General features: G+C 45.7%; 1 protein-coding gene across 1 annotated transcript in view; it reads left to right on the top strand.

Moving 5' to 3' along the window:
- LOC121538003 (membrane-associated guanylate kinase, WW and PDZ domain-containing protein 3-like) overlaps positions 1-27,605 on the top strand; it is a 254,542-nt gene that overhangs the window by 92,844 nt on the left and 134,093 nt on the right. The gene's annotated exons all lie outside the window — the stretch shown is intronic.

Here is a 27,605-nt window from a genome sequence, read left to right as displayed (position 1 = left end):
TGGACAGACTACAAACCTCTGTCAACATTTACAAGTCCATCATCCTGCTGAGTCCGCTACTCTGGGGCAGAAAAGGTGAACATGCTGGTGTTCCTTGACAGAAACCTTTAGATAGGTCTAAGACATGATAAAACACTACTAAACCTAATGGTTCCTAATTTCATTTTAAATGTAGCCTATATTCAAATCCAGATGCATCTTATTTTAAAGACAAAAATCGTCCAACCCTGCTAAGTATAGCATGGAATGCCCTTCATAAGGATGCAGTGCTCTGGTAATAACAGTGGTAATGTCTTTCATGTCTCTGCTTATTATAGCACAGGGAAATTAGTTTTAAACCAGTGGCTGGAGGGATTTCTAATCTGACAGTCAGGTAGACAAACAGAGGCACACAGAGATGATTAGAAACGGAGAACAGAATCATTGAGATTAAAGCAGCACTGCATCTTTTCTTTGTGGTGAATAGCTGTAATGAGTTGCTGAAGTCTGTGGTGAAACACATGGAGGTCATGTTATCAGTCCTTCCTGTGTGATTACTGCTCTGAGCTGAGCTGCTCGTGGTGAACAGACAGCTGTCTATCTCCCACTGTAATAATTATCACCTTGTCCAAATGGAGCCGCCACAGTATGAATTAACACGCACACAAAACACACATACACACACACACACACACACACACACACACACAACACAACACACACAGATATGCACACACATTTAGGGCGGCCCCCAAAGTGAGTATGTACACTCTAAGAAACAGGTTTTATTGTCTTCTCAGGAATTCAGCCTTCTCTGTGTTGCCCTCCACATCCCCTGTGTTGTCACACCTCTGTTGTGATAACATCCTGTAGGTCTGATATCTGATTGGAGGTTAACTTTACAGTAATACTATTGGTCAACAATTCTGATTTTGAACTCGGATTTTATAAAGGGGTCTCAGATTAATTGTCTCTTTCTCTTTGTTCCTGACCAGCTATGGTGAGTCTCTCTCTCTCTCTCTCTCTCTCTCTCTCTCTCTCTCTCTCTCTCTCTCTCTCTCTCTCTCTCTCTCTCTCTCTCTCTCTCTCTCTCTCTCTCTTTCTCTCTCTCTTTCTCTCTCTCTCTCTAAGCCATGGATTCTTTGTCTCTCTCTCCCTGTCTGATCATGCCTAGATTATGAATGTTTTGGAATGCTTTGTAATTTAAGCTTTATGCCTTGTATGAAATATATATGCCTTTTGATATAGACAATTCTTCGACCTTTCTATTACTGTAACTCAACTATAGTCTCTTGCATATTGCTAAATCATCTTTATGGAGTCAGATAAACATTTTAATAGGCTTTGTCATATTAATTGCATAGTCTTATTACCGGTCGCATGTGCGGTATACATATATATATATAGCTGACCAGGGGCGGCCTGTTCAATAGGGCGATATGGGCGACGCACTGCCAAACGGGAAAAGGAAGGGATTTTTTTTCTAATCAATTATATCACGGCAACAGTAGTTATCAGTGTTGTAATCTAGACGTCTGATCTGCCACAGTGCCACACTGCCACTAAATGTCAAATTGCTTCAAATGGCCACCCCCCCTTTTGGGGCGATTTCAGTCAGGTTGAAAATCGCCCAGAAGTCTGTCATAGACTCCCATGTAAAATCTATTTTTTTCAAATTTCAGAGCTTTCAATACAATCTCTATGGGTGTCTGAGGGCTTGCACTTACGCGCTTTCGTCATACGTAACGTAACCATGAACGTAACTAAGAAAAGAGCGGATTGTGTCTTTGAAAGAAGTTCCTTTTTGTCGGCGAACAAATGAAGATAAATTGGCAACGAAACAATTAGGACCTCCCAGACCAAATTTAATAATTCAACAGGTTTCTACTAAAGGCGGAAAGTCCTACACCCGAGGATTTTCAAAAAAATTGGTACGAACGAAAAAATAACATTGCCACTCAACTGGATGAGGGATACAGGCTAGCTGTCCGCCGCCACAACGATGAGGTTAGTGTTGATAATCACAAGTTTACTGGAGAACTGAGACCAAGTAGAGACTTTGGACAGGGTGGATATGGTATAATAAAGGCAGTTTATTCAGAGGTAAAGATATCTGGAATCGCGTGCACGGACCCGTTCGTCAAACTCTTAGGGAGCTATACATTAAGCCCCATTACTTACCATATCAGATAAGAGAAATTGCTGCAGCTACATATATTTTACATCCTGGCCCTACATAGTTCACTATTTGCATCACTTACCAAAATATTACATGTGGTCATATATGCTTGGAAAGTGGAGATGCCATAGAACGTCAAAAAAGTAAACATTGCTGGAGACACATTGCCGTTTTGGAGAAGACATCGCGTTTGCTAGCGAAGAGATTTGTTGTGGCAAATGAACTTGGGCTGGGAATTGCCAGGAACCTCACGATAAGATATATGCATTGCGAGTCTCATGATTCTATACGTATTGCGATTCGATACTGTGATTTTATTGCGCACCATATGTCTGTTGCAGAGGGATCAGAAAGCCATGAGAACGAGTTTTGATCAGTCATGGAAATAAAAGTGCTGAAAACAAATTGGCTCCCAATGTGAAAAGATTGAGAACAAGCTATGAAGGAACAATAATGGTGTTTTGGTGCAGGTACAGCCAACTAGCGCTAAAATATTGCGATATTGTCAATACAGTATATCGTAAAGTATCACTATGTAACTCGATTTCTTTCACCCCAATCCCTCAAATTAACGGTAAATAACTGAATTGTTTGCCCCACATTTAGCTAAGATGATTAGCTAGCCAGCTAAAATGTTTTATTTAGTTAGCAGTCGCATCTACAATAGTTTACTGTCAATAACATGTCTCCAAAAATGACGTGGTGTCTCCAATTGTGTTGACATTTTACAATTGCGATGCGCATCCATGAGTATCCACTTTCTGTAGCTCAGCTGGTAGAGCACGGCGCTTGTAACGCCAAGGTAGTGGGTTCGATCCCGGGACCACCCATACACAAAAATGTATGCACGCATGACTGTAAGTCGCTTTGGATAAAAGCGTCTGCTAAATGGCATATTATTATTATTATTATTATTATCTGAAGAGAGCCCCGAAACATTGTGTGCACTGTGCAGACATTTTATGCAATAAATGAAGTAGGTTGAATCTAGTAGTTCTGATCTTCTGATTGGTCCTGATGAGTTGGGCGAGGTCCCCTCCAGGCTACTGTCACTGTTGCATTGGCTCTGAGTCGGGTTCTCTGTCTTCAAATGTTCAGCCTAAGAGAGGGGATTTTTGTGTGTGTGTGTGTGTGTGTTTAACAGTGATGATGTGTGTGTGTGTGTGTGTGTGTGTGTGTGTGTGTTTAACAGTGATGATGTGTGTGTGTGTGTGTGTGTTTGTGTGTGTGTGTGTGTGTGTCCTCAGAGCAAGAACTCGTGAGTTGGAAGAACTGAGAGGCCTATGGCGTGGGTGTTGTCCTTGGCCACCTGCTGACAAGGCTGACAAGATAGGACCCTTTTGTCCATTGTTATTGGATAGGAACAGAACTTATAACCAGCTCCCTGACCTAAATAGATCTTAGCACAACATTTTACTCAACATATCATATTCCATATTCACTATAACAAATATATTTACTACGACATTAGCAAGAACCGCCACATCCTCAGCCGGCTAATCCAGTGTGTGAAGTTTTGCGGAGTGTTTGAGTTAGCTTTGCGAGGCAAAGATGAAACTGAGGGCTCCACCAACCCTGGTAAGCCAACACTTTTGAGATCAGTCAATAAATGCTTCTGGTATTGACTTATATGCTGCCCCTGTCTTCATGTTGTTGCTGGACATATCTTTTTTTAAATGTGTGTAGGTCACCTAAATCATCAGAAAAATTGCCCCCCCTGAGAATTTTTTCAGGAGCCGCCACTGTAGCTGACAGTATATACCACAGGAGGCTGCTGAGGGGAGGAAGGCTCATAATAATTTCTGGAATGGAGTGAATGGAATGGTATCAAACACATGGAAACTATGTGTTTGAGTTCGATATCATTCCTTTTATTCCGTTCCAGCCATTACGATGAACCTGTCCTCCCCAATTAAGGTGCCACCAACCTCCTGTGCTATATATCAAATAATACCTCACTTTTTCAGCCAGCTTCTAAATCCATTCTACTGCCCTCAGAGTCAGGAAGCAAATGGAATGGCAGAGGTCATTGTGAATGCAAGATAAACTGTAGACAATCTCATTGTTCTGCCTCTGAATGAAATAATTTCCCTTATCAAGACTCCCCATCACCATACCTGGAAGTGAAGACTGTTGTGAAAGCAAAGAGGGAAAAAAACACACAACATCACATGATTGTCTTTACACTGTAAACAACTATCCTTGTGCTTTTTCTTAGTAATTAGCATTTTCTCATATCACCCATTTATAGAACACCGAGCTCCATGCAGGCTAAGCAGGGTAAGATAAAGTTAGGTGCCCGGGCGGCTCGGCTCAAGGCCACATCAAAACAACAGTGTTACAATGCAGTAGACTACACTAGCATGTCCTCCAGTGCTGAACTGAGCTGTGCTATGACATGGCTTTCACACAGACATGTCAACATAGTGCTCCAGTGTTCGCCTAGCCATTGGGGGAATGGTCACTGAGGTATAAAGAACTGGATACTGCGTCCAAGATGTCCGACCGTTCGCATACGCTGATTCAAGGACCGTCTATATCCGGGTTGCATCCTGTTTACACAGGCCAACATCACATGTACAATAGCACTCAGTGCGCACAGGGAGCAGCGCAAGCATCGACAATGTCATCATGTCATCCAAAAACATGGCAGACATTGGATGAATATAAAATGTTAATATCTTCGGCTGTGAGTGATGTGTAAAACATTGTCCAAACGACAATTATTCGAAGAAATCAATGGATGGTTTGAGCACAAATCAAAAATGTTTTGTCACATGCGCCGAATACAACAGGTGTAGACCTTACCAGCTTACTTACAAGCCCTTAACCAACAATGCAGTTTTAAGAAAAATAAGAGTTAAGAAAATATGAACTAAGTAAACTAAAGTTTTAAAAAACGAACACAGTAAAAGAACAATAAGGAGGCTATATACAGGGGGTACCGGTACCGAGTCAATGTGCAGGAGGCTATACACAGGGGGTACCGGTACCGAGTCAATGTGCAGGAGGCTATATACAGGGGGTACCGGTACCGAGTCAATGTGCAGGAGGCTATATACAGGGGGTACCGGTACCGAGTCAATGTGCAGGAGGCTATACACAGGGGGTACGGTGCGAGTCAATGTGCAGGAGGCTATATACAGGGGGTACCGGTACCGAGTCAATGTGCAGGAGGCTATATACAGGGGGTACCGGTACCGAGTCAATGTGCAGGAGGCTATATACAGGGGGTACCGGTACCGAGTCAATGTGCAGGAGGCTATATACAGGGGGTACCGGTACCGAGTCAATGTGCAGGAGGCTATACACAGGGGGTACCGGTACCGAGTCAATGTGCAGGAGGCTATACACAGGGGGTACCGGTACCGAGTCAATGTGCAGGAGGCTATATACAGGGGGTACCGGTACCGAGTCAATGTGCAGGAGGCTATATACAGGGGGTACCGGTACTGAGTCAATGTGCAGGAGGCTATATACAGGGGGTACCGGTACCGAGTCAATGTGCAGGAGGCTATACACAGGGGGTACCGGTACCGAGTCAATGTGCAGGAGGCTATATACAGGGGGTACCGTGCCCGAGTCAATGTGCAGGAGGCTATATACAGGGGGGTACCGGTGCCGAGTCAATGTGCAGGAGGCTATATACAGGGGGTACCCGGTGCCGAGTCAATGTGCAGGAGGCTATATACAGGGGTACCGGTACCGAGTCAATGTGCAGGAGGCTATATACAGGGGGTACCGTGCCGAGTCAATGTGCAGGGGTACAGGTTAGTCCAGGTAATAATGAGGCTATATACAGGGGGTACCGGTACCGAGTCAATGTGCAGGGGTACAGGTTAGTCCAGGTAATAATGAGGCTATATACAGGGGGTACCGGTACCGGAGTCAATGTGCAGGGTACAGGTTAGTCCAGGTAATAATGAGGCTATATACAGGGGGTACCGGTACCGAGTCAATGTGCAGGGGTACAGGTTAGTCCAGGTAATAATGAGGCTATATACAGGGGGTACCGGTACCGAGTCAATGTGCAGGGGTACAGGTTAGTCCAGGTAATAATGAGGCTATATACAGGGGGTACCGGTACCGAGTCAATGTGCAGGGGTACAGGTTAGTCCAGGTAATAAGGAGGCTATATACAGGGGGTACCGGTACCGAGTCAATGTGCAGGGGTACAGGTTAGTCCAGGTAATAAGGAGGCTATATACAGGGGGTACCGGTACCGAGTCAATGTGCAGGGGTACAGGTTAGTCCAGGTAATTGAGGTAATATGTACATGTACAGTGAGGGAAAAAAGTATTTGATCCCCTGCTGATTTTGTACGTTTGCCCACTGACAAAGAAATTATCAGTATATACTTTAATGGTAGGTTTATTTGAACAGTGAGAGACAGAATAACAACAAAAAAATCCAGAAAAACGCATGTCAACATTTTTTTATATATATATATTTTTATTTCACCTTTATTTAACCAGGTAAGCCAGTTGAGAACAAGTTCTCATTTACAACTGCGACCTGGCCAAGATAAAGCAAAGCAGTGCGATAAAAACAACAACACAGAGTTACATATGGGGTAAAACAAAACAAAGTCAAAAATACAACAGAAAAATATATATACAGTGTGTGCAAATGTAGCAAGTTATGGAGGTAAGGCAATAAATAGGCTATAGTGCAAAAATAATTACAATTAGTATTAACACTGGAATGATAGATGTGCAAGAGATGATGTGCAAATAGAGATACTGGGGTACAAATTAGCAAAATAAATAACAATATAGGGATGAGGTAGTTGGGCGGGCTAATTTCAGATGGGCTGTGTACAGGTGCAGTGATCGGTAAGGTGCTCTGACAACTGATGCTTAAAGTTAGTGAGGGAGATAAGTGTCTCCAGCTTCAGAGATTTTTGCAATTTGTTCCAGTCATTGGCAGCAGAGAACTGGAAGGAATGGCGGCCAAAGGAGGTGTTGGCTTTGGGGATGACCAGTGAGATATACCTGCTGGAGCGCATACTACGGGTGGGTGTTGCTATGGTGACCAATGAGCTAAGATAAGGCGGGGATTTGCCTAGCAGTGATTTATAGATGGCCTGGAGCCAGTGGGTTTGGCAACGAATATGTAGTGAGGACCAGCCAACAAGAGCGTACAGGTCACAGTGGTGGGTAGTATATGGGGCTTTGGAGACAAAACGGATGGCACTGTGATAGACTACATCCAATTTGCTGAGTAGAGTGTTGGAGGCTATCGCCGAAGTCAAGGATCGGTAGGATAGTCAGTTTTACGAGGGCATGTTTGGCAGCATGAGTGAAGGAGGCTTTGTTGCGAAATAGGAAACCGATTCTAGATTTAACTTTGGATTGGAGATTCTTAATGTGAGTCTGGAAGGAGAGTTTACAGTCTAACCAGACACCTAGGTATTTGTAGTTGTCCACATACTCTAGGTCAGACCCGTCGAGAGTAGTGATTCTAGTCGGGTGGGCGGGTGCAAGCAGCGTTCGGTTGAAGAGCATGCATTTAGTTTTACTAGTGTTTAAGAGCAGTTGGAGGCTACTGAAGGAGTGTTGTATGGCATTGAAGCTCGTTTGGAGGTTTGTTAACACAGTGTCCAATGAAGGGCCAGATGTATACAAAATGTTATAAATTGATTTGCATTTTAATGAGGGAAATAAGTATTTGACCCCCTCTCAATCAGAAAGATTTCTGGCTCCCAGGTGTCTTTTATACAGGTAACGAGCTGAGATTAGGAGCACACTCTTAAAGGGAGTGCTCATAATCTCAGTTTGTTACCTGTATAAAAGACACCTGTCCACAGAAGCAATCAATCAATCAGATTCCAAACTCTCCACCACGGCCAAGACCAAAGAGCTCTCCAAGGATGTCAGGGACAAGATTGTAGACCTCCACAAGGTTGGAATGGGCTACAAGACCATCGCCAAGCAGCTTGGTGAGAAGGTGACAACAGTTGGTGCGATTATTTGCAAATGGAAGAAACACAAAATAACTGTCAATCTCCCTTGGCCTGGGGCTCCATGCAAGATCTCACCTCGTGGAGTTGCAATGATCATGAGAACGGTGAGGAATCAGCCCAGAACTACACGGGAGGATCTTGTCAATGATCTCAAGGCAGCTGGGACCATAGTCACCAAGAAAACAATTGGTAACACACTACGCCGTGAAGGACTGAAATCCTGCAGCGCCCGCAAGGTCCCCCTGCTCAAGAAAGCACATATACAGGCCTGTCAAATCTTGGGTGAGAACCTCCTTCCCTCAGCCAGGGCATTGAAAATGGGTCGTGGATGGGTATTCCAGCATGACAATGACCCAAAACACATGGCCAAGGCAACAAAGGAGTGGCTCAAGTAGAAGCACATTAAGGTCCTGGAGTGGCCTAGCCATTCTCCAGACATTAATCCCATAGAAAATCTGTGGAGGGAGCTGAAGGTTCGAGTTGCCAAACGTCAGCCTTAATGACTTGGAGAAGATCTGCAAAGAGGAGTGGGACAAAATCCCTCCTGAGATGTGTGCAAACCTGGTGGCCAACTACAAGAAATATCTGACCTCTGTGATTGCCAATAAGGATTTTGCCACCAAGTACTAAGTCATGTTTTGCAGAGGGGTCAAATACTTATTTCCCTCATTAAAATGCAAATCAATTTATAACATTTTTGACATGCGTTTTTCTGTTTTTTTGTGTTGTTATTCTGTCTCTCACTGTTCAAATAAACCTACCATTAAAATTATAGACTGGTCATGTCTTTGTCAGTGGGCAAACGTACAAAATCAGGGGATCAAATACTTTTTCCCCTCACTGTAGGTAGGGGTAAAGTGACTGCATAGATAATAAACAGTGAGTAGCAGCAGCGTAAACAAAAGGGGGGGGTCAATGCAAATAGTTTGGGTAGCCATTTGATTAACTGTTCAGCAGTCTTATGGCTTGGGGGTGGAAGATGTTAAGGAGCCTTTTGGACCTATACTCCGATACCGCTTGCCATGCGGTAGCAGAGAGAACAGTCAATGACTAGGGTGGCTGGAGACTTTGACCATTTTTAGGGCATTCCTCTGACACCGCCTGGTATAAATGTCCTGGATGGCCATGCGCACTACCCTCTGTAGTGCGCATGGCCATCCAGGAGGCGGTCTGCAGGCGGTGATGCAACCAGTTAGTATGCTCTCGATGGTGAAGTTGTAGAACTTTTTGAGGATCTTGAAGCTCTCGACCTGCTCCATTACAGCCCCGTCGATGCCCCTTTTCCTGTAGTCCACAATCATCTCCTTTGTCTTGATCATGTTGAGGGAGAGGTTGTTGTCCTGGCACCACACTGCCAGGTCTCTGACCTTCTCTCTATAGGCTGTCTAATCGTTGTTGGTGATCAGGCCTACCACGTTGTGTCGTCGGCAAACTTAATGATGGTGTTGGAGTCGTGCTTGGCCATGCAGTTGTGGGTGAACAGGGAGTACAGGAGGGGACTAAGCACGCACCTCTGAGGGACCCCGTTTTGAGGATCAGCGTGGCAGATGTGTTGTTGCCTTCCCTTACCACCTGGGGTGGCCGGTCAGGAAGTCCAGGATCCAGTTGCAGAGGGAAGTGTTTAGTCCCAGGGTCCTTAGCTTAGTGATGAGCTTTGAGGGCACTATGGTGTTCAACGCTGAGCTGAGTCAATGAACAGCATTCTCACATAGGTGTTCCTTTTGTCCAGGTGGAAAAGGGCAGTGTGGAGTGCAACAGAGATTGCGTCATCTGTGGTGATGACTAAAGTGTCTTATTAGGAATGATCAAATCTGACTTCTCTATGTGGCCGTCTTTCTGGGCCAGGCGTCAGTTAAACTGCAGTACTGAAACAAGACTGTAGGAGCAGTCGAAACCATGCTTCTAGACCTGAAATTTTGGCCCCTTGGGAATGGTGCCCTCTGTTTGACAGTGGCTCATGTTGATGATGCGTAAGGAAGAGCTCATGGAGTCTCTCGCCCTGTAGTCATGGGAACCATGGGGCAGTGTTGATGTTTATGGCAATGGTCATTAGATAGTGTATGTTAAAACAACTAGCAGGTTGGTGTGGTATTGTAACAGCTGTTAGTTGGTGTTTTGGTGTCGAGTATGCCATTGCTAACACATTGATTTCATGTTGTTTTAAGTGAAAATATTTGGCCTATTGAGACTCTCAGCATTGCGATTAAATTATATTAGTGTCCTATGTGGTCCTCTGTAGCTCAGCTGGTAGAGCACGGCGCTTGTAACGCCAAGGTAGCGTCTGCTAAATGGCATATTATATTATTATATTATCCTATATCATTCTATTAGTCTGAAGTGTAAAGAATAACCTTTCCTCCTTCTGTCTGTGAGTTTATTCAGAGCCTCATTCTCTCATTCTTATGTGTGCTAGACTGTCTGTCTATCACAATATAACATAAGATGTATCACTTGGACCAGAAATGGAAAATGCCTCCGCACGGATAACAACTAGGAGATCAAGTGGTTGTGATTCTCTCTCTCTCTCTCTCTCTCTCTCTCTCTCTCTCTCTCTCTCTCTCTCTCTCTCTCTCTCTCTCTCTCAATGGCTCTCATTGACTCTCTCCCCTTACCTGTGAACTTCTTGACCATGCTCTTAGGAAACAATAGATATTGCGTCATCTGTTGATCTGTTGGGCCGTTATGCGAATTGGAGTGGGTCCAGGGTGTCTGGGATAATGGTGTTGATGTGAGCCATGACCAGCCTTTCAAAGCAATTTATGGCTATAGATGTGAGTGATAAGGGGCGATAGTCATTTAGGCAGGTTACCTTGGCGTTCTTGGGCACAGGGACAGTGGTGGACTAATTGAAACAAGTTGGTATTACAGGGATGATAATGTCAGTGAAGTCACTTGTCCTGGTATTCCGTCTGGCCCCGTGGCCTTGCGAATGGTAACCTGTTTAAAGGTCTTACTCACATTGGCTACGGAGTCGTCCGGAATAGCTGGTGCTCTCATGCATGGTTCAGTGTTGCTTGCCTCGAAGCGAGCATAGAAGGCATTTAGCTCGTCTGATAGGCTTGCGTCACTGGGCAGTTTGTGGCTGGGTTTCCCTTTTTAACCCGTGATAGTTTGCGAGCCCTGGCACATTCGTCGAGCGTCAGAGCCGGCGAAGTAGGATTCGATCATAGTCCTGTGTTGACTCTTTACCTGGCTCGTCGGAGGTCATAGCGGGATTTCTTATAAGCGTCTGGATTAGTGTACCGCTCCTTGAAAGCGGCAGCTCTAGCCTTTATCTCAGTGCGGCTGTTGCCTGTAATACATGTCTTCTGGTTTGGGTATGTACGTACGGTCACTGTAAGGGACGATGTCATCGATGCACTTATTAATGAAGCCGGTGACTGATGTGGTAAACTCCTCAATGTTATCGGATGAATCCCTGAACATTCCAGTCTGTGCTAGCAAATCAGTCCTGTAGCTTAGCATCCGCTTCATCGGACCACTTCCTTATTGAGCGCGTCACTGTTACTTCCTGTTTGAGTTTTTGCTCGTAAGCAGGAGGATAAAGTTATGGTCTGATTTGCCATAGGGAGGGTGAGGTAGGGCCTTTATGCGTTTCTGTGTGTGGCGTAAAAGTGAGATGTGTCATTTCAAGGACATGATGCAGAACATGTCTTCTCTATTAGCTGGCTGGCTTCAAGTACAGTAGGCTACAGTCCTCTCAGTGGTGGTTAAGTTTAGTCACTTCAGAATCAATAATGCTGTCAACATAGTGAAACCATACATGACTGAAGATCAGCACGTCTCATAAGTATGACGAGTCCTTGATGACATTTGTATGAATGGAGTAACACCATTCGCTGGTTAAACAAACTGCACAGGCGCACACAGCTCCCAGCGGGCTCTAGGAAGATTGATACCCCGCAGTGATGTGGTTGCCTCGCTTTCTCTACCTCTGTCTCTCTCCCTCTACCGCTGTCTCCATCTCTCCATTCACCACATCCTCTTAGCATTCTCTCTCAGCACAGAGAGAGAGGCCCTTACGCAGCCTGCTCTAAACAATACTGAGAGCTGAGAATCCATTCAGATGCTAATCTAATGTTGACTTGACTCTCTCCCGGTGTGGTTCAGTTCTATTCAGGCAGAGGTTGGATAGTCGGACGTATCTCACTACGCTACTAGACAGTCTGCTGATTTTTTGTTTGTTTGTGTGAGCTTCTTCCTCCTACCGTCTCTCACTCTCCCCCCCTCTCTCTTCTGTTCTACTCTCGCTCACCTTTTCGCCCTCTCTCTTCTAATTCTCTCCCTCTCTCTGTGCTTCCTCTCTATTTTTGTGCTCTCTATCTCTCTAGTCTTTCTCACTCTCTCTGTGCCATCGCATGCCTCAGTTTGCAGCGTAAGTGAACTTCTTGACACTGTGCCGCATCTAATATTTATACAGTGTATGTAGGCGGATGGGATGCCGAGAGAGCAGGGCCTAGCGCAGGCAGGCAGGCAGGCGGATGGGGATTTGAATATGCAGTGTTCTGTCGCTTGATCTGACTTTTACTCAGTGATAGCACACTGAAGACGCTATGATGCTAATCTTTTGAAGCTCTTCCCCTCCTGTTCTCCCCTCTGTCTGTTTTTCATTCATCCTTGTTATTGTTCTCATTCAAAGAGACCCTAGAGCTAGTAGCATCCAGTATGTGCTGCTGCTGCTCTAACATTTAGACTCCAGGAATTCAATTATTGTATTTATTTTTTCTTCCTCCTTCCTCCTGCTCTCAAATACATTTTTATGATTCTTCATAACAATGTGCCCGAATCATAAATCCTACCTTGTGTTCATTTCACACTCTCTACTCCTCAGAATGACTCTGCCATGGGCAGTGAAGGAGGACATACTGTATATGACTAGCATCAATCACGGACTTATTTGTATGTCTGTTTGCCCACAGCCCACAGTTTGTGTCTGTAGGATCAGATAGATGTTGCTCCTGTCTGTCGTTACTGTTTACCACCTTTGCCTTTCAGTCTCTTAAAGCAGCCATTTTATCTCCCCTCTCCATCTCATCTGCCCTTTATCAATGTAAGGAGAGAGCAGAGAGAGGGCTGTCTGCTCGATCTAAATTTTAGTCATTTAGCAGACGCTCTTATCCAGAGCGACTTACAGTTAGTGAATACATTTTTTTTTTTTATACTGGCCCCCCGTGGGAATCAAACCCACAACCCTGGCGTTGCAAACGCCATGCTCTATCAACTGAGCTACATCCCTGCCGGCCATTCCCTCCCCTACCCTGGACGACGCTGGGCCAATTGTGTGCCGCCCATGAGTCTCCCGGTCGCGGCCGGCTGCGACAGAGCCTGGATTCGAACCAGGATCTCTAGTGGCACAGTTAGCAGTGCGATGCAGTGCCTTAGACCACTGCGCCACTCAGGAGTACAATGGTCAGGAGTACAATGGTCATTTATCTGATCCCCATACAATAAAAAGTAGCCTTCCCGTATGTCCCATTTGTCTACTCTATTACTTGACAGGTGTGGCTTTATATAGATTGTATGAAAAGGTCAATAAAGTCCAGTATTGATTGACTATTACAAAATGTATGAGAGGAAAATAGATAATTGATGGTGTCTGCTGCCCGTCTAGTATGTGCTGTCCTGTAGTCCTACCTGTATACTCTAATAAGCAGTGCTGCTAACCATCTAGATATGATGATAATAGAGGCATCTTGTACTGTATCCTTGTTTCTCTGTGACATATAATTGTGAGATTTGTTGTGAAGAGGTTTGAGCCAGGCATCTGGACATGTAAGCCTCTCCTTCTGCCTGTGTGTGTGTGTCAGCTGTTTCTGTGTGTTGGCTGTCTGTGGTGTGTGTGTGTGTGTGTACTTGCCATGTGTACATGAGTGTATATTGGCGTGTAAGTGACATCAGGCCTGTCCAGATTAATACCCTTGATAAGTGAGGAGGATGTTTATCTCTGAGAAATATGAGGCCCCATGGTGAGTGTATCATCCAGCCATCCATCCAGCCCTCCATCCCTCCATCCATCCAGCCCTCCGTCGCCACCCACCTGCTCACCATTTATTAACAGTGAGGTAGGTAGCGGGGTGGCCAGTGACTCCTCAGAGGAGCAGAAGTAGAGAATTAACAGTGTTAAGCTGTCAGGCTGTGAATAAAACAAAATACATTAAAGCGAGCTTGAGCTAACTTCCCCAGGAAGGAAGGAAGGAAGGGTTGTTAATTCACATGAGATAAGACTAATTTACATCCTAATAAATGGAGTGTTTTGCTATCTCCATGTTTAGCATAGATCTATGATTAGAGTTATTAGAACTCTAGATGACCACCTCAGTCACAACTGAGTACACCAGGTAGAGGAGTATGGAATAATGCCCTTGGCTTTAGCACATGAAGTAGGCCTACATGTGGGTCCCTATACACCAAGCCAAGGTTATGAAATAAAAGTATTAACAAACACGTTTGAAAAACAAAAACTATACTGAAACTATTATATTTGACTCTAACTAACTAAAACGAGACAACAAATTTCAGGCAAGACGCATCATTCACCTAAGTTTAGTCAAAATCGGCCCAGTGCTGTCTGAGATCGCGTGTGACTAATGTACGAAATAACAGATGGACACAGATCGACAGTCTCCTCCCAGATTTCATCGTGGGGGACAATAAAATAAAAACATCATGAATTATGTTCAGTTTAAGTATTTTTTTCTAAACTTTGGGCAACAAATCTAATGGGGTTTTCAAGCATTTTGCAGGTTTTCAAGCTACTGAATCTGGTGGGGAAATGCATTCAGGAGATGGTGATGTTTCAAATTGGCCTAGTTTGTGAATCCCTATCACTAGCTATCACCAGAGATTATGGAGGATTTGCGACTAAGCAAAAAGGCAGTTTCCAATTGAAGATAATGATCAAGGTTCCGTTGCCCCTCTCACCTGAGCATGCTTTCTTGCGTTGCCTAGCTACTAGCATGCAGAGATGATTGCTTCAGACGCTTTGAGAACTAGCACAGAACTCAAAGTTGTGTACTTAGATGTCAGTTTGGGCTCAGAATGCTCAGAACACGTTCGGCTTGTCATACAATTTGCCTAAAATGTACTACTGTTACTGTGTGTGGGGGCAATCTGTAATATTCGGTCAAATCCTATGGCTCTCCCATTGGCACCAGTGCGATAGCAGCTGGCTCTGGTCTACTTAATCCATCCCCTCCCCTACCGACCCCCTGTGCCACCCCACGACCAGAAGAAAACTAGCCTATGAGATGCCTCGCTTTCTCTACAGTTTCTCCTATCACTAGATAACTAGGGGAAAATCAGCTGGGTAGTTGACACGATTCTTCTTACATTTACTACTAACGTTTAAAAGCATTGGATTGGTTTAAATGTGAGTGAGAGAGTTTCCTTTCACCATATTTTTTGCACACATCTCAGCGCTATTCCTTTTAAATCCAAGTTACATTGAGGTTGACTTTATACTGTAATTTAAACCTTACCTAACTTATGACCTGACCCATCACTTTATATATATATATATTTATTTATTTTGGGGGGGTAGATAAGCTTTAATATTGCAGATAGATTGTAACTTCCATCAATGTAATTGTTTGCATCACTTCCAATCCCCCATATGTTTTTTTTTTCTCGCAAATACAGTGGGGAAAAAAAAGTATTTAGTCAGCCACCAATTGTACAAGTTCTCCCACTTAAAAAGATGAGAGAGGCCTGTAATTTTCATCATAGGTACACGTCAACTATGACAGACAAATTGAGATTTTTTTTCTCCAGAAGATCACATTGTAGGATTTTTAATGAATTTATTTGCAAATTATGGTGGAAAATAAGTATTTGGTCACCTACAAACAAGCAAGATTTCTGGCTCTCACAGACCTGTAACTTCTTCTTTAAGAGGCTCCTCTGTCCTCCACTCGTTACCTGTATTAATGGCACCTGTTTGAACTTGTTATCAGTATAAAAGACACCTGTCCACAACCTCAAACAGTCACACTCCAAACTCCACTATGGCCAAGACCAAAGAGCTGTCAAAGGACACCAGAAACAAAATTGTAGACCTGCACCAGGCTGGGAAGACTGAATCTGCAATAGGTAAGCAGCTTGGTTTGAAGAAATCAACTGTGGAAGCAATTATTAGGAAATGGAAGACATACAAGACCACTGATAATCTCCCTCGATCTGGGGCTCCACGCAAGATCTCACCCCGTGGGGTCAAAATGATCACAAGAACGGTGAGCAAAAATCCCAGAACCACACGGGGGGACCTAGTGAATGACCTGCAGAGAGCTGGGACCAAAGTAACAAAGCCTACCATCAGTAACACACTACGCCGCCAGGGACTCAAATCCTGCAGTGCCAGACGTGTCCCCCTGCTTAAGCCAGTACATGTCCAGGCCCGTCTGAAGTTTGCTAGAGTGCATTTGGATGATCCAGAAGAGGATTGGGAGAATGTCATATGGTCAGATGAAACCAAAATATAACTTTTTGGTAAAAACTCAACTCGTCGTGTTTGGAGGACAAAGAATGCTGAGTTGCATCCAAAGAACACCATACCTACTGTGAAGCATGGGGGTGGAAACATCATGCTTTGGGGCTGTTTTTCTGCAAAGGGACCAGGACGACTGATCCGTGTAAAGGAAAGAATGAATGGGGCCATGTATCGTGAGATTTTGAGTGAAAACCTCCTTCCATCAGCAAGGGCATTGAAGACGAAACGTGGCTGGGTCTTTGAGCATGAGAATGATCCCAAACACACAGCCCGGGCAACGAAGGAGTGGCTTCGTAAGAAGCATTTCAAGGTCCTGGAGTGGCCTAGCCAGTCTCCAGATCTCAACCCCATAGAAAATCTTTGGAGGGAGTTGAAAGTCTGTGTTGCCCAGCGACAGCCCCAAAACATCACTGCTCTAGAGGAGATCTGCATGGAGGAATGGGCCAAAATACCAGCAACAGTGTGTGAAAACCTTGTGAAGACTTACAGAAAACGTTTGACCTGTGTCATTGCCAACAAAGGGTATATAACAAAGTATTGAGAAACTTCTGTTATTGACCAAATACTTATTTTTTCTCATTTTGTCTGTCATAGTTGACGTGTACCTATGATGAAAATTACAGCCCTCTCTCATCTTTTTAAGTGGGAGAACTTGCACAATTGGTGGCTGACTAAATACTTTTTTCCCCCACTGTATATACATACAGTTGAAGTCGACAGTTTACATACATTTAAACTCAGTTTTTCACAATTCCTGACATTTAATCCTAATAAAAATTCCCTGTTTTAGGTCAGTTAGGATCACCACTTTATTTTAGGAATGTGAATTGTCAGAATAATAGTAGAGAGAATGATTTATTTCAGCTTTTATTTATTTCATCACATTCCCAGTGGGTCAGAAGTTTACATACACTCAATTAGTATTTGGTAGCATTGCCTTTAAATTGTTTAACTTGGGTCAAACGTTTTGGGTAGCCTTCCACAAGCTTCCCACAATAAGTTGGGTGAAATTTGGCCCATTCCTCCTGACAGAGCTCGTGTAACTGAGTCAGGTTTGTAGGCCTCCTTGACACACACACTTTTTCAGTTCTGCCCACAAATTTTCTATAGGATTGAGGTCAGGGCTTTGTGATGGCCACTCTAATACCTTGACTTTGTTGACCTTAAACCTTTTTGCCACAACTTTGGGAGTATGCTTGGGGTCATTGTCCATTTGGAAGACCCATTTGCGACCAAGCTTTAACTTCCTGACTGATGTCTTGAGATGTTGCTTCAATATATCCACATAATTTTCCTTCCTCATGATGCCATCTATTTTGTGAAGTGCACCAGTCCCTCCTGCAGCAAAGCACCCCCACAGCATGATGCTGCCACCCCCGTGCTTCACGGTTGGGATAGTGTTCTTCCCCTTTTTCATCCAAACATAACGATGGTCATTATGGCCAAACAGTTCTATTTTTGTTTCATCAGACCAGAGGACATTTCTGCAAAAAGTAGGATCTTTGTCCCCATGTGCAGTTGCAAACCGCAGTCTGGCTTTTTTTAAGGTGGTTTTGGAGCAGTGGCTTCTTCCTTGCTGAGTGGCATTTCAGGTTATGTCAATATAGGACTCGTTTTACTGTGGATATACAGTTGAAGTCGGAAGTTTACATACACTTAGGTTGGAGTCATTAAAACTCTTTTTTTCAACCACTCCACAAATGTCTTTTTAACAAACTATAGTTTTGGCAAGTTGGTTAGGACATCTACTTTGTGCATGACACAAGTAATTTTTCCAACAATTGTTTACAGACAGATATTTCACTTATAATTCACTGTATCACAATTCCAGTGGGTCAGAAGTTTACATACACTAAGTTGACTGTGCCTTTAAACAGCTTGGAAAATTCTAGAAAATGATGTCATGGCTTTAGAAGCTTCTGATAGGCTAATTGACATAATTTGAGTCAATTGGAGGTGTACCTGTGGATGTATTTCAAGGCCTACCTTCAAACTCAGTGCCTCTTTGCTTGACATCATGGGAAAATCAAAAGAAATCAGCCTAGACCTCAGAAACAAAATTGTAGACCTCCACAAGTCTGGTTCATCCTAGGGAGCAATTTCCAAACGCCTGAAGGTACCACTTTCATCTGCACAAACAATATTACGCAAGTATAAACACCATGGTACCACACAGCCGTCATACCGCTCAGGAAGGAGACGCGTTCTGCCTCCTAGAGATAAACGTACTTTGGTGCGAAAAGTGCAACAACTGGCTCCTAGCCTCCCACGCATGCTTTCTGTCCCTAGCAGTAAAACGGACACTAAATGATATAAAAATAAAATATACATATTTTATTATCAACTAAAACTAGCAAATCGGGTCTAAAAACTAACTGAAACTAAACTGAATTTCAATTAACAATCAAACTAATAGAAATAAAAACCTAATTTAAAAACACAAAACTATAATAACCTTGCACCAAGCAATGGAAGTTAATACACTAGGTATTTGCTGGAGTTGATTGGCAAGACAGCATCAGCCTCCCCCTCTGCCATGGCTCCTGGCTCAGGTAGGCAGTGTCCTGCTTCAAATGGGCAGGGAGCCTCTGGGTGAGAGCAGTGAAACCCAATCACTAGTGAAGATCTATGCGAGTGTGCACTGTCCCCAACAGAAGTCAACAATGAGCTGGGGCTGGGGTTCACCTCACCCATTCAGCGGCCAAACGTCAGTAAGTACTGATTTCTTATTCAACATATGATAAGCAGGGATCCGTAGACAGAGCTTAATGCAGACACAGTCCAGTGCCCAGTGCTTATGATGGCTCTATTACAGTCTGGGTGTCCTCTCCTCTCTCTCCTCTTCTCCCCTCCCTCCTTCCCCCTCTTCTCCCTCTGTCCACCCTTGTCCAGATGTCCCTGGCTCTGCAGCAGACGTCTGGTGTCACTGAGGGATCAGTGTGACTGTGAGTCTGGCTGGTGTCTGAGATTGAGAGACACACAGTTCTGGCTGTGAGTCACTGAGCCTTGAAAGCCTGTAGCTGCAGCACTGTAGACCTCAGAATGGTTCAGACAAACTATCTGTATCACCTCTGATGTCTCTGTTCTCTTCTGTTAGTTTCAACTATTCTAATCATTTCCCTCCACAAAGGGCTCCGTCAGACACTGTCACTTTCGTAACTGTAGCTGACAGCTGGGAGAAGATATTTCTTGGAAGGCTTTCTAATTGTAGTTATGTAAAATATATATTTTTGGTACTTTTCTCTACCAGGGAAATGGCTTGATTCATGACAATACACTGAGTACAGCAAACATTAGCAACACCTTCCTAATATTGAGTTGCACCCTCAATACCATCCCCCTTTCAAAGGAACGTATATTTTTTGTCTTGCACGTTCACCCTCTGAATGGCACACACACAATCCATGTCTCAATTGTCTCAAGGATTACAAATCCTTCTTTAACCTGTCTCCTCCCCTTCATCTACACTGATTGAAGTGGATTTAACAAGTGACATCAATAAGGGATCATAGCTTTCACCTGGTCAATCTATGTCATGGAAAGAGTAGGTGTTCGTAAAGTTTTGTATACTCAGTGTGTGTATATATACACTACCCATAAAACGTTTTAGAACACCTACTCATTCAAGGGTTTTTCTTTATTTTTACTATTTTCTGCATTGTAGAATAATAGTGAAGACATCAAAACTATGAAATAGCACATATGGAATTATGTAGTAACCAAAAAAGTGTTAAACAAATCAAAATATATTTTATATTTGAGATTCTTCAAATAGCCACCCTTTGCCTTGATGACAGCTTTGCACACTCTTGGAATTCTCTCAACCAGCTTCATGAGGTATTCACCTGGAATGCATTTACTGTCACGAGTTACAAAGCCAGAACCCAGAAGCAGACCAGGACAAGGTAAGTTGAAACGAAGGTGAGTGTTTATTTACAAATTCAAGAGTGATGCTGAATAATCCAGGGAACAGAGCGGGCGGCGTTGATTAGTTGTTGGGGGTGCAGTGGTTGATCCAATCATGGCTCGGCAGCCGCCGACCACCAGGCAGAGGTTGGATGAAGGTTCCGGACGAGTGACTGCAGATGGAACAAAACGGAGGTAAGTAAACAACAAACCAACAAGGTGCAAAACAACAAAACTAACGCTAGAAGCTCTAAGACTGATACTCTGGTAAACCTACTGTTCATGGCTAACGATCCGGCAGGGAATGGATGTTAGGCCAGAGCCTAAGAAGGGTGATGATCAGGACCAGGTGTGCAGATTGCTGATGGGATGCAGGTGCGGAAATCAAGAGAGCTCCCCGGAGCGTTTCCAGAACCCTCGGGAAACTGGAGATCCCGAGCAGAAAAAACTAGTCCACAGACAGGACCCGACTCAGACTGCTGGGATCGTTACAGTACCCCCCTCCGACCAACGCCACCGGGCGGACTCCCGGAGCGCCAGGATGGAGGCGGTAGAAGTCACGGATGAGGTCAGCATCTAGGATCTGTCGCCGCGGAATCCAACTCCTCTCTTCAGGACCATACCCCTCCCAGTCCACGAGATACTGGAAACCCCGGCCCCGCCGTCTGGAATCCATGATGCGTCGCACCGTGTAGGCAGGACCACCTCCGATCATCCGAGGAGGAGGAGGAGGAGGCGGAGGAGGCAACAGAGGACTGAGGAAAACAGGCTTGAGGCAGGAGACATGAAAGGTGGGATGGACTCTGAGCGTCCTCGGGAGTTTGAGTCGAACTGCCACCGGGTTGATCACCTTCTCCACCACAAACGGACCAATGAACTTCGGTAACAACTTCCTAGACTCAGTCCGTAAAGGAAGATCCCGTGTGGCCAACCAGACCCTATCTCCGATGGTGTAGGTGGGAGCGGGGATCCGGCGACGATTCGCCTGGAGCTGATACCGGTCCGAAACTCTAAGGAGTGCCTTTCTGGCCCGATGCCAGGTCCGGTGGCAACGACGAATATGGGCCTGAACAGAAGGCACTGAGAGCTCCTTCTCCTGAGAAGGGAACAAGGGAGGTTGGTAGCCATACAGGCACTGGAAGGGAGACATCCCAGTGGCAGATGTAGGGAGAGTATTGTGGGCATACTCAACCCAAGGCAACTGAGAGACCCAGGAGGTGGGGTTGGAAGAGGCCAGGCAGCGTAGCGTGGATTCCATCTTCTGGTTGGCTCTCTCCGCCTGACCATTAGATTGGGGGTGAAAACCAGATGTGAGACTGACTGTAGCTCCAATGGCCAAACAGAAAGACTTCCAGACAGCAGAGGTAAACTGAGGGCCACGGTCGGAAAGCGAGATCACTGGGCAACCCGTGGACCCTGAAAACCTCCCCTAACCAGGATCTCGGACGTCTCCGAGGCAGAAGGAAGCTTGGCAATTGGCACAAAGTGGGCGAACTTGCTGAATCTGTCCACGATAGTCAGAACGACCGTGTTCCCCTCAGAAGCGGGCAACCCAGTGACAAAGTCCAGGGGCCAGATGCGACCATGGTCGCGGGGAATAGGAAGGGGGGTGAAGTAGTCCAGAGCTGGGCCGATTGGTACCCTTATTCTGCGCACACACTGGACAGGCAGCAACATAACCCCGAGTATCCCTCGGCCATGGCAGGCCACCAAAACGTCTGCGAAGAAACGCCATCGTCCGAGCCACGCCAGGGTGACAAGCCATCTTGCTGGCGTGGGACCATTTGAGGACCGCAGGACGAACCGACTCAGGCACAAACAACCGACCGGGTGGACCGTTACCGGGACCGGGCTGCGTCCGAAGAGCCGCCATCACCTCCTCCTCAATCTTCCACCTAACAGCTCCCACGACGCAGTTCCGGGGGAGAATTGTCTCGGTCTTGGACCCACCCTCCTCCGTCTTGGAGAACATCCGAGACAAGGCGTCCGCCTTGCCGTTCTTAGATCCAGGTCGGAACGTCAGGGAAAAAATTGAATCGTCCGAAAAACAACGACCACCTGGCCTGACGGGAGTTGAGACGTCTAGCCGATTGCACGTAAGCAAGATTCTTGTGGTCAGTCCAGACAATAAACGGTTGCTCCGCCCCCTCCAACCAGTGGCGCCACTCCTCCAAGGCAAGTTTCACCGCGAGAAGCTCCCGGTTACCCACATCGTAATTCCTCTCCGCAGGCGAAAGGCGACGAGTAGTAGGCGCAGGGATGGAGTTTACTGTCCGTGGAGCATCGCTGCGACAGGATGGCGCCAACTCCCACATCAGACGCGGTCCACTTCAACGACGAACTGACGGGCCGTGTCCGGTTGAGAGAGAATCGGTGCGTTGGTGAATCGCCTCTTCAAATCCAGAAACGCTTCGATCCGCCTCCGGATTCCACTTGAAGTTCCTGATACTGGAAGTCAAGGCAGTTAACGGAGCGGCCACACGGCTGTAATCCCGGATGAATCTGCGGTAGAAATTCGCAAACCCCAAAAATCTCTGGAGCTGCAATCTCGTACCGGGCTGGGCCCATTCCAGAACCGCTCTAACCTTCTCCTGGTCCATCCTAATCTCTCCCCTGGAGATGATGTACCCGAGAAAGGATGTCGTGTGGGCGTGAAACTCGAACTTCTCGGCCTTCACGAACAGGCGATTCTCCAACAATCGCTGCAGAACCTGCCGGACATGCTGGACGTGGTCGGAAGGTTCCTTCGAGAAGATCAGAATGTCATCCAGGTAAACAAACACAAAGAGACCGATCATATCTCTCAGGACGTCGTTCACCATACTCTGGAATACCGCTGGAGCATTGGTCAGTCCAAACGGCATCACCTGATACTCGAAGTGACCCATCGGTGTATTGAAACCCGTCAACCACTCGTCTCCCTCTCTGATCCGGACCATGTGATACGCATTGCGTAGGTCTAGCTTAGTGAACACCGTAGCACCCTGTAAGGAGTCGAAGGCAGAACTCATCAAGGGCAGGGGATACTTGTTCTTGACCGTGATGTCATTCAACCCCCGATAATCAATACACGGTCGAAGAGAGCCATCCTTCTTACCCACAAAGAAGAATCCTGCCCCCAGGGGTGATGACGAGGGACGAACGAGACCAGCAGCTAGGGACTCCTTGATGTAGGTCTCCAAAGCCTCACGTTCAGGGCGGGAGATACTGTATAACCTTCCCTTGGGGTAGACAGCTCCAGGGAACAGGTTGATGGCACAATCATATGGTCGGTGGGGAGGGAGTGACAGAGCCTTCTGCTTACTGAACACTTCCCCCAAATCGTGATATGTCTCGGGAACCAGGGACAAATCTGGGGGGTTTAGCCTCAATCACCTGACTGGGAACCGAATGGGGACAGGCAGTCTTGAGACAGTTAGCATGACAATCAAGGCTCCAACTCGTTACCTTGCCCGTCACCCAATCGAACGTGGGATTGTGTTCCTTCAGCCAGGGGTATCCAAGGACCAGAGGAACATGGGAAGACGGCAGAATGAAGAATGAAATCATCTCCGAATGATTCCCCGACAACAGCATCTTAACCGGTTCAGTCCTCATCGTGATACGTGCCAGACTACTGCCGTTCAGAGTGGTCGCTTCAATGGCTTCCGGCAATTGCTCCTTGGAAAGCCCCAGCTGTTCCACCAACTCGGCATCAAGAAAGCTTCCATCGGCACCTGAATCGATAAAAGCGTTAATCGCTAAGCTCTGATTCCTGTTCACAAGGGTAGCCGGGAAACGGGGTCTGACAGAGGTACTGAGAGGTTGAAACTGGCTCGCTAAAAGTCCTCCCAACTTTAGCGAGCCGGGCAGTTTGACGACCGCCGGGAACAAGTGGAGATGTAATGTCCCGAGCTACCACAGTAGAGGCAGCAGTTGGTCTTACGTCTATGTTGACGCTCCTCCTTGGTTAACCCGTGCCGCCCCACTTGCATGGGTTCAGAATCGGGAGAGAGGACCTCTCCACTAATCCTTTGTGGTGGAGAATGATCGACGTGTTCTGGTCCACCACCCGACCCGACTGGGAACTGAGAAGCTGATCGACTGGACGGACCCCATTGCTTCTCCCTCCTTCGCTCTCGGACTCGATTATCCACCCGAATAGACAAGGCTACCAAGCTGTCCAGGTCACTAGGCTCCGGATAGGAGATCAGCTCATCCTTGAGCTGCTCCGACAGACCCTGGTAAAAGGCCGCTTGCAGAGACTCCTCATTCCACCCACTCTCCACAGCCAACGTCTTGAACTCGATCACGAAGTCGGCCACGCTGCGAGTTCCTTGGTGGAGCGAAAACAGGCGCCTAGCTGCGTCCCTCCCTCGGACGGAATGGTCGAAGAGCTTCCTCATCTCGGCCGTGAACCCCTGGTATGAAGCCATGCAGGGGTCTTGTCGTTCCCAAACGGCTGAAGCCCACTCCAGCGCTCGACCACGCAGCAACTCAATCACAAAGGCTATCCTAGCCTTGTCTGTGGCATAAGAGTAGGGCTGTAGATCGAACACTAACCCACACTGCATAAGGAAAGAACGGCATCTTCCCAGCTCCCCCTCATATTTATCCGGCGTCGGAACCTTGGGCTCACGGAAGGACACCGCTTCAGACGCGGCAGGCGAGATGGGTGAAACCGGTAGTGGATCCTCCACCGGAAACTTGCGCTGGTTCTGGACCTCCGTCAGACCGGTAGAAAGGTTCCGAACTGCCAACGCGATCTCCTGTAGCTCCGTGCTATGATGGCCCAACATCTTCTCCTGATGGGTAATGGCATGGCGAACAGAGTCCAGGTCCGCTGGGTTCATTACTGGCCGGATCGTTCTGTCACGAGTTACAAAGCCAGAACCCAGAAGCAGACCAGGACAAGGTAAGTTGAAACGAAGGTGAGTGTTTATTTACAAATTCAAGAGTGATGCTGAATAATCCAGGGAACAGAGCGGGCGGCGTTGATTAGTTGTTGGGGGGTGCAGTGGTTGATCCAATCATGGCTCGGCAGCCGCCGACCACCAGGCAGAGGTTGGATGAAGGTTCCGGACGAGTGACTGCAGATGGAACAAAACGGAGGTAAGTAAACAACAAACCAACAAGGTGCAAAACAACAAAACTAACGCTAGAAGCTCTAAGACTGATACTCTGGTAAACCTACTGTTCATGGCTAACGATCCGGCAGGGAATGGATGTTAGGCCAGAGCCTAAGAAGGGTGATGATCAGGACCAGGTGTGCAGATTGCTGATGGGATGCAGGTGCGGAAATCAAGAGAGCTCCCCGGAGCGTTCCAGAACCCTCGGGAAACTGGAGATCCCGAGCAGAAAAAACTAGTCCACAGACAGGACCCGACTCAGACTGCTGGGATCGTTACATTTACATTAACAGGTGTGTCTTCTTAAAAGTTAATTTGTGGAATTTCTTTCCTTCTTAATGTGTTTGAGCCAATCAGTTGTGTTGTGACAAGGTAGGGGGGTATACAGAAAATAGCCCTATTTGGTAAAAGACAAAGTCCATATTATGGCAAGAACAGCGCAAATAAGCAAAGAGAAACAACAGTCCATCATTACTTTAAGACATGAAGGTCAGTCAATACGGAAAATGTCAAGAATTTTGAAAGTATCTTCAAGTGCAGTCGCAAAAACCATCAAGCGCTATGATGAAACTGGCTCTCATGAGGACCGCCACAGGAAAGGAAGACCCAGAGTTACCTCTGCTGCAGAGGATAAGTTCATTAGTTTCCAGCCTCAGAAATGGCAGCCCAAATAAATGCTTCACAGAGTTCAAGGAACAGACACATCTCAACATCAACTGTTCAGAGGAGACTGTGTGAGTCAGGCCTTCATGGTCGAATTGCTGCAAAGAAACCACTACTAAAGGACACCAATAAGAAAAAGAGACTTGCTTGGGCCAAGAAACACGAGCAATGGACATTATTGTTGTCCAAATTTGAGATTTTTGTGGGTAAACGGATGATCTTTGCATGTGTATTTCCCACCATAAAGCATGGAGGAGGATGTGTTATAGTGTGGGGGTGCTATGCTGGTGACACTGTCTGTGATTTATTTAGAATTCAAGGCACACTTAACCAGCATGGCTACCACAGCTTTCTGCAGCGATACGCCATCCCGTCTGGTTTGGGCTTAGTGGGACTATCATTTGTTTTTCAACAGGACAATGACCCAACACACCTCCAGGCTTTGTAAGGGCTATTTGACCAAGAAGGAGAGTGATGGAGTGCTGCATCAGATGACCTGGCCTCCACAATCCCCCGACCTCAACCCAATTGATATGGTTTGGGATGAGTCGGACTGCAGAGTGAAGGAAAAGCAGCCAACATGTGGGAACTCCTTCAAGACTGTTGGAAAATATATATAAAATATATTTTGATTTGTTTCTAACACTTTTTTGGTTACTAAATGATTCCATATGTGTTATTTCATAGTTTTGATGTCTTCACTATTATTTTACAATGTAGAAAATAGTAAAAATAAAGAAAAACCCTTGAATGAGTAGGTGTTCTAAAACTTTTGACAGGTAGTGTGTGTGTGTATATATACAGTTGAAGTCGGAAGTTAACATACACTTAGGTTGGAGTCATTAAACTAGTTTTTCAACCACTCCACAATTTTCTAGTTAACAAACTATAATTTTGGCAAGTCGGTTAGGACATCTACTTTGTGCATGACACAAGTAATTTTTCCAACAATTGTTTACAGACAGATTATTTCACTTATAATTCACTGTATTACAATTCCAGTGGGTCAGAAGTTTACATACACTAAGTTGACTGTGCCTTTAAACAGCTTGGAAAATTCCAGGAAATGATGTCATGGCTTTAGAAGCTTCTGATAGGCTAATGGACATCATTTTAGTCAATTGGAGGTGTACCTGTGGATGTATTTCAAGGCCTACCTTCAAACTCAGTGCCTCTTTGCTTGACATCATGGGAAAATCAAAAGAAATCAGCCAAGACCTCAGAAAAAAAATAGTAGACCTCCACAAGTCTGGTTCATCCTTGGGAGCAATTTCCAAACACCTGAAGGTACCACGTTCATCTGAACAAACAATAGTACGC

Source organism: Coregonus clupeaformis, chromosome 24 (assembly GCF_020615455.1).
Source record: "Coregonus clupeaformis isolate EN_2021a chromosome 24, ASM2061545v1, whole genome shotgun sequence".
NCBI lineage: Eukaryota > Metazoa > Chordata > Actinopteri > Salmoniformes > Salmonidae > Coregonus > Coregonus clupeaformis.
This window is presented reverse-complemented; position numbering and strand designations above follow the sequence as displayed.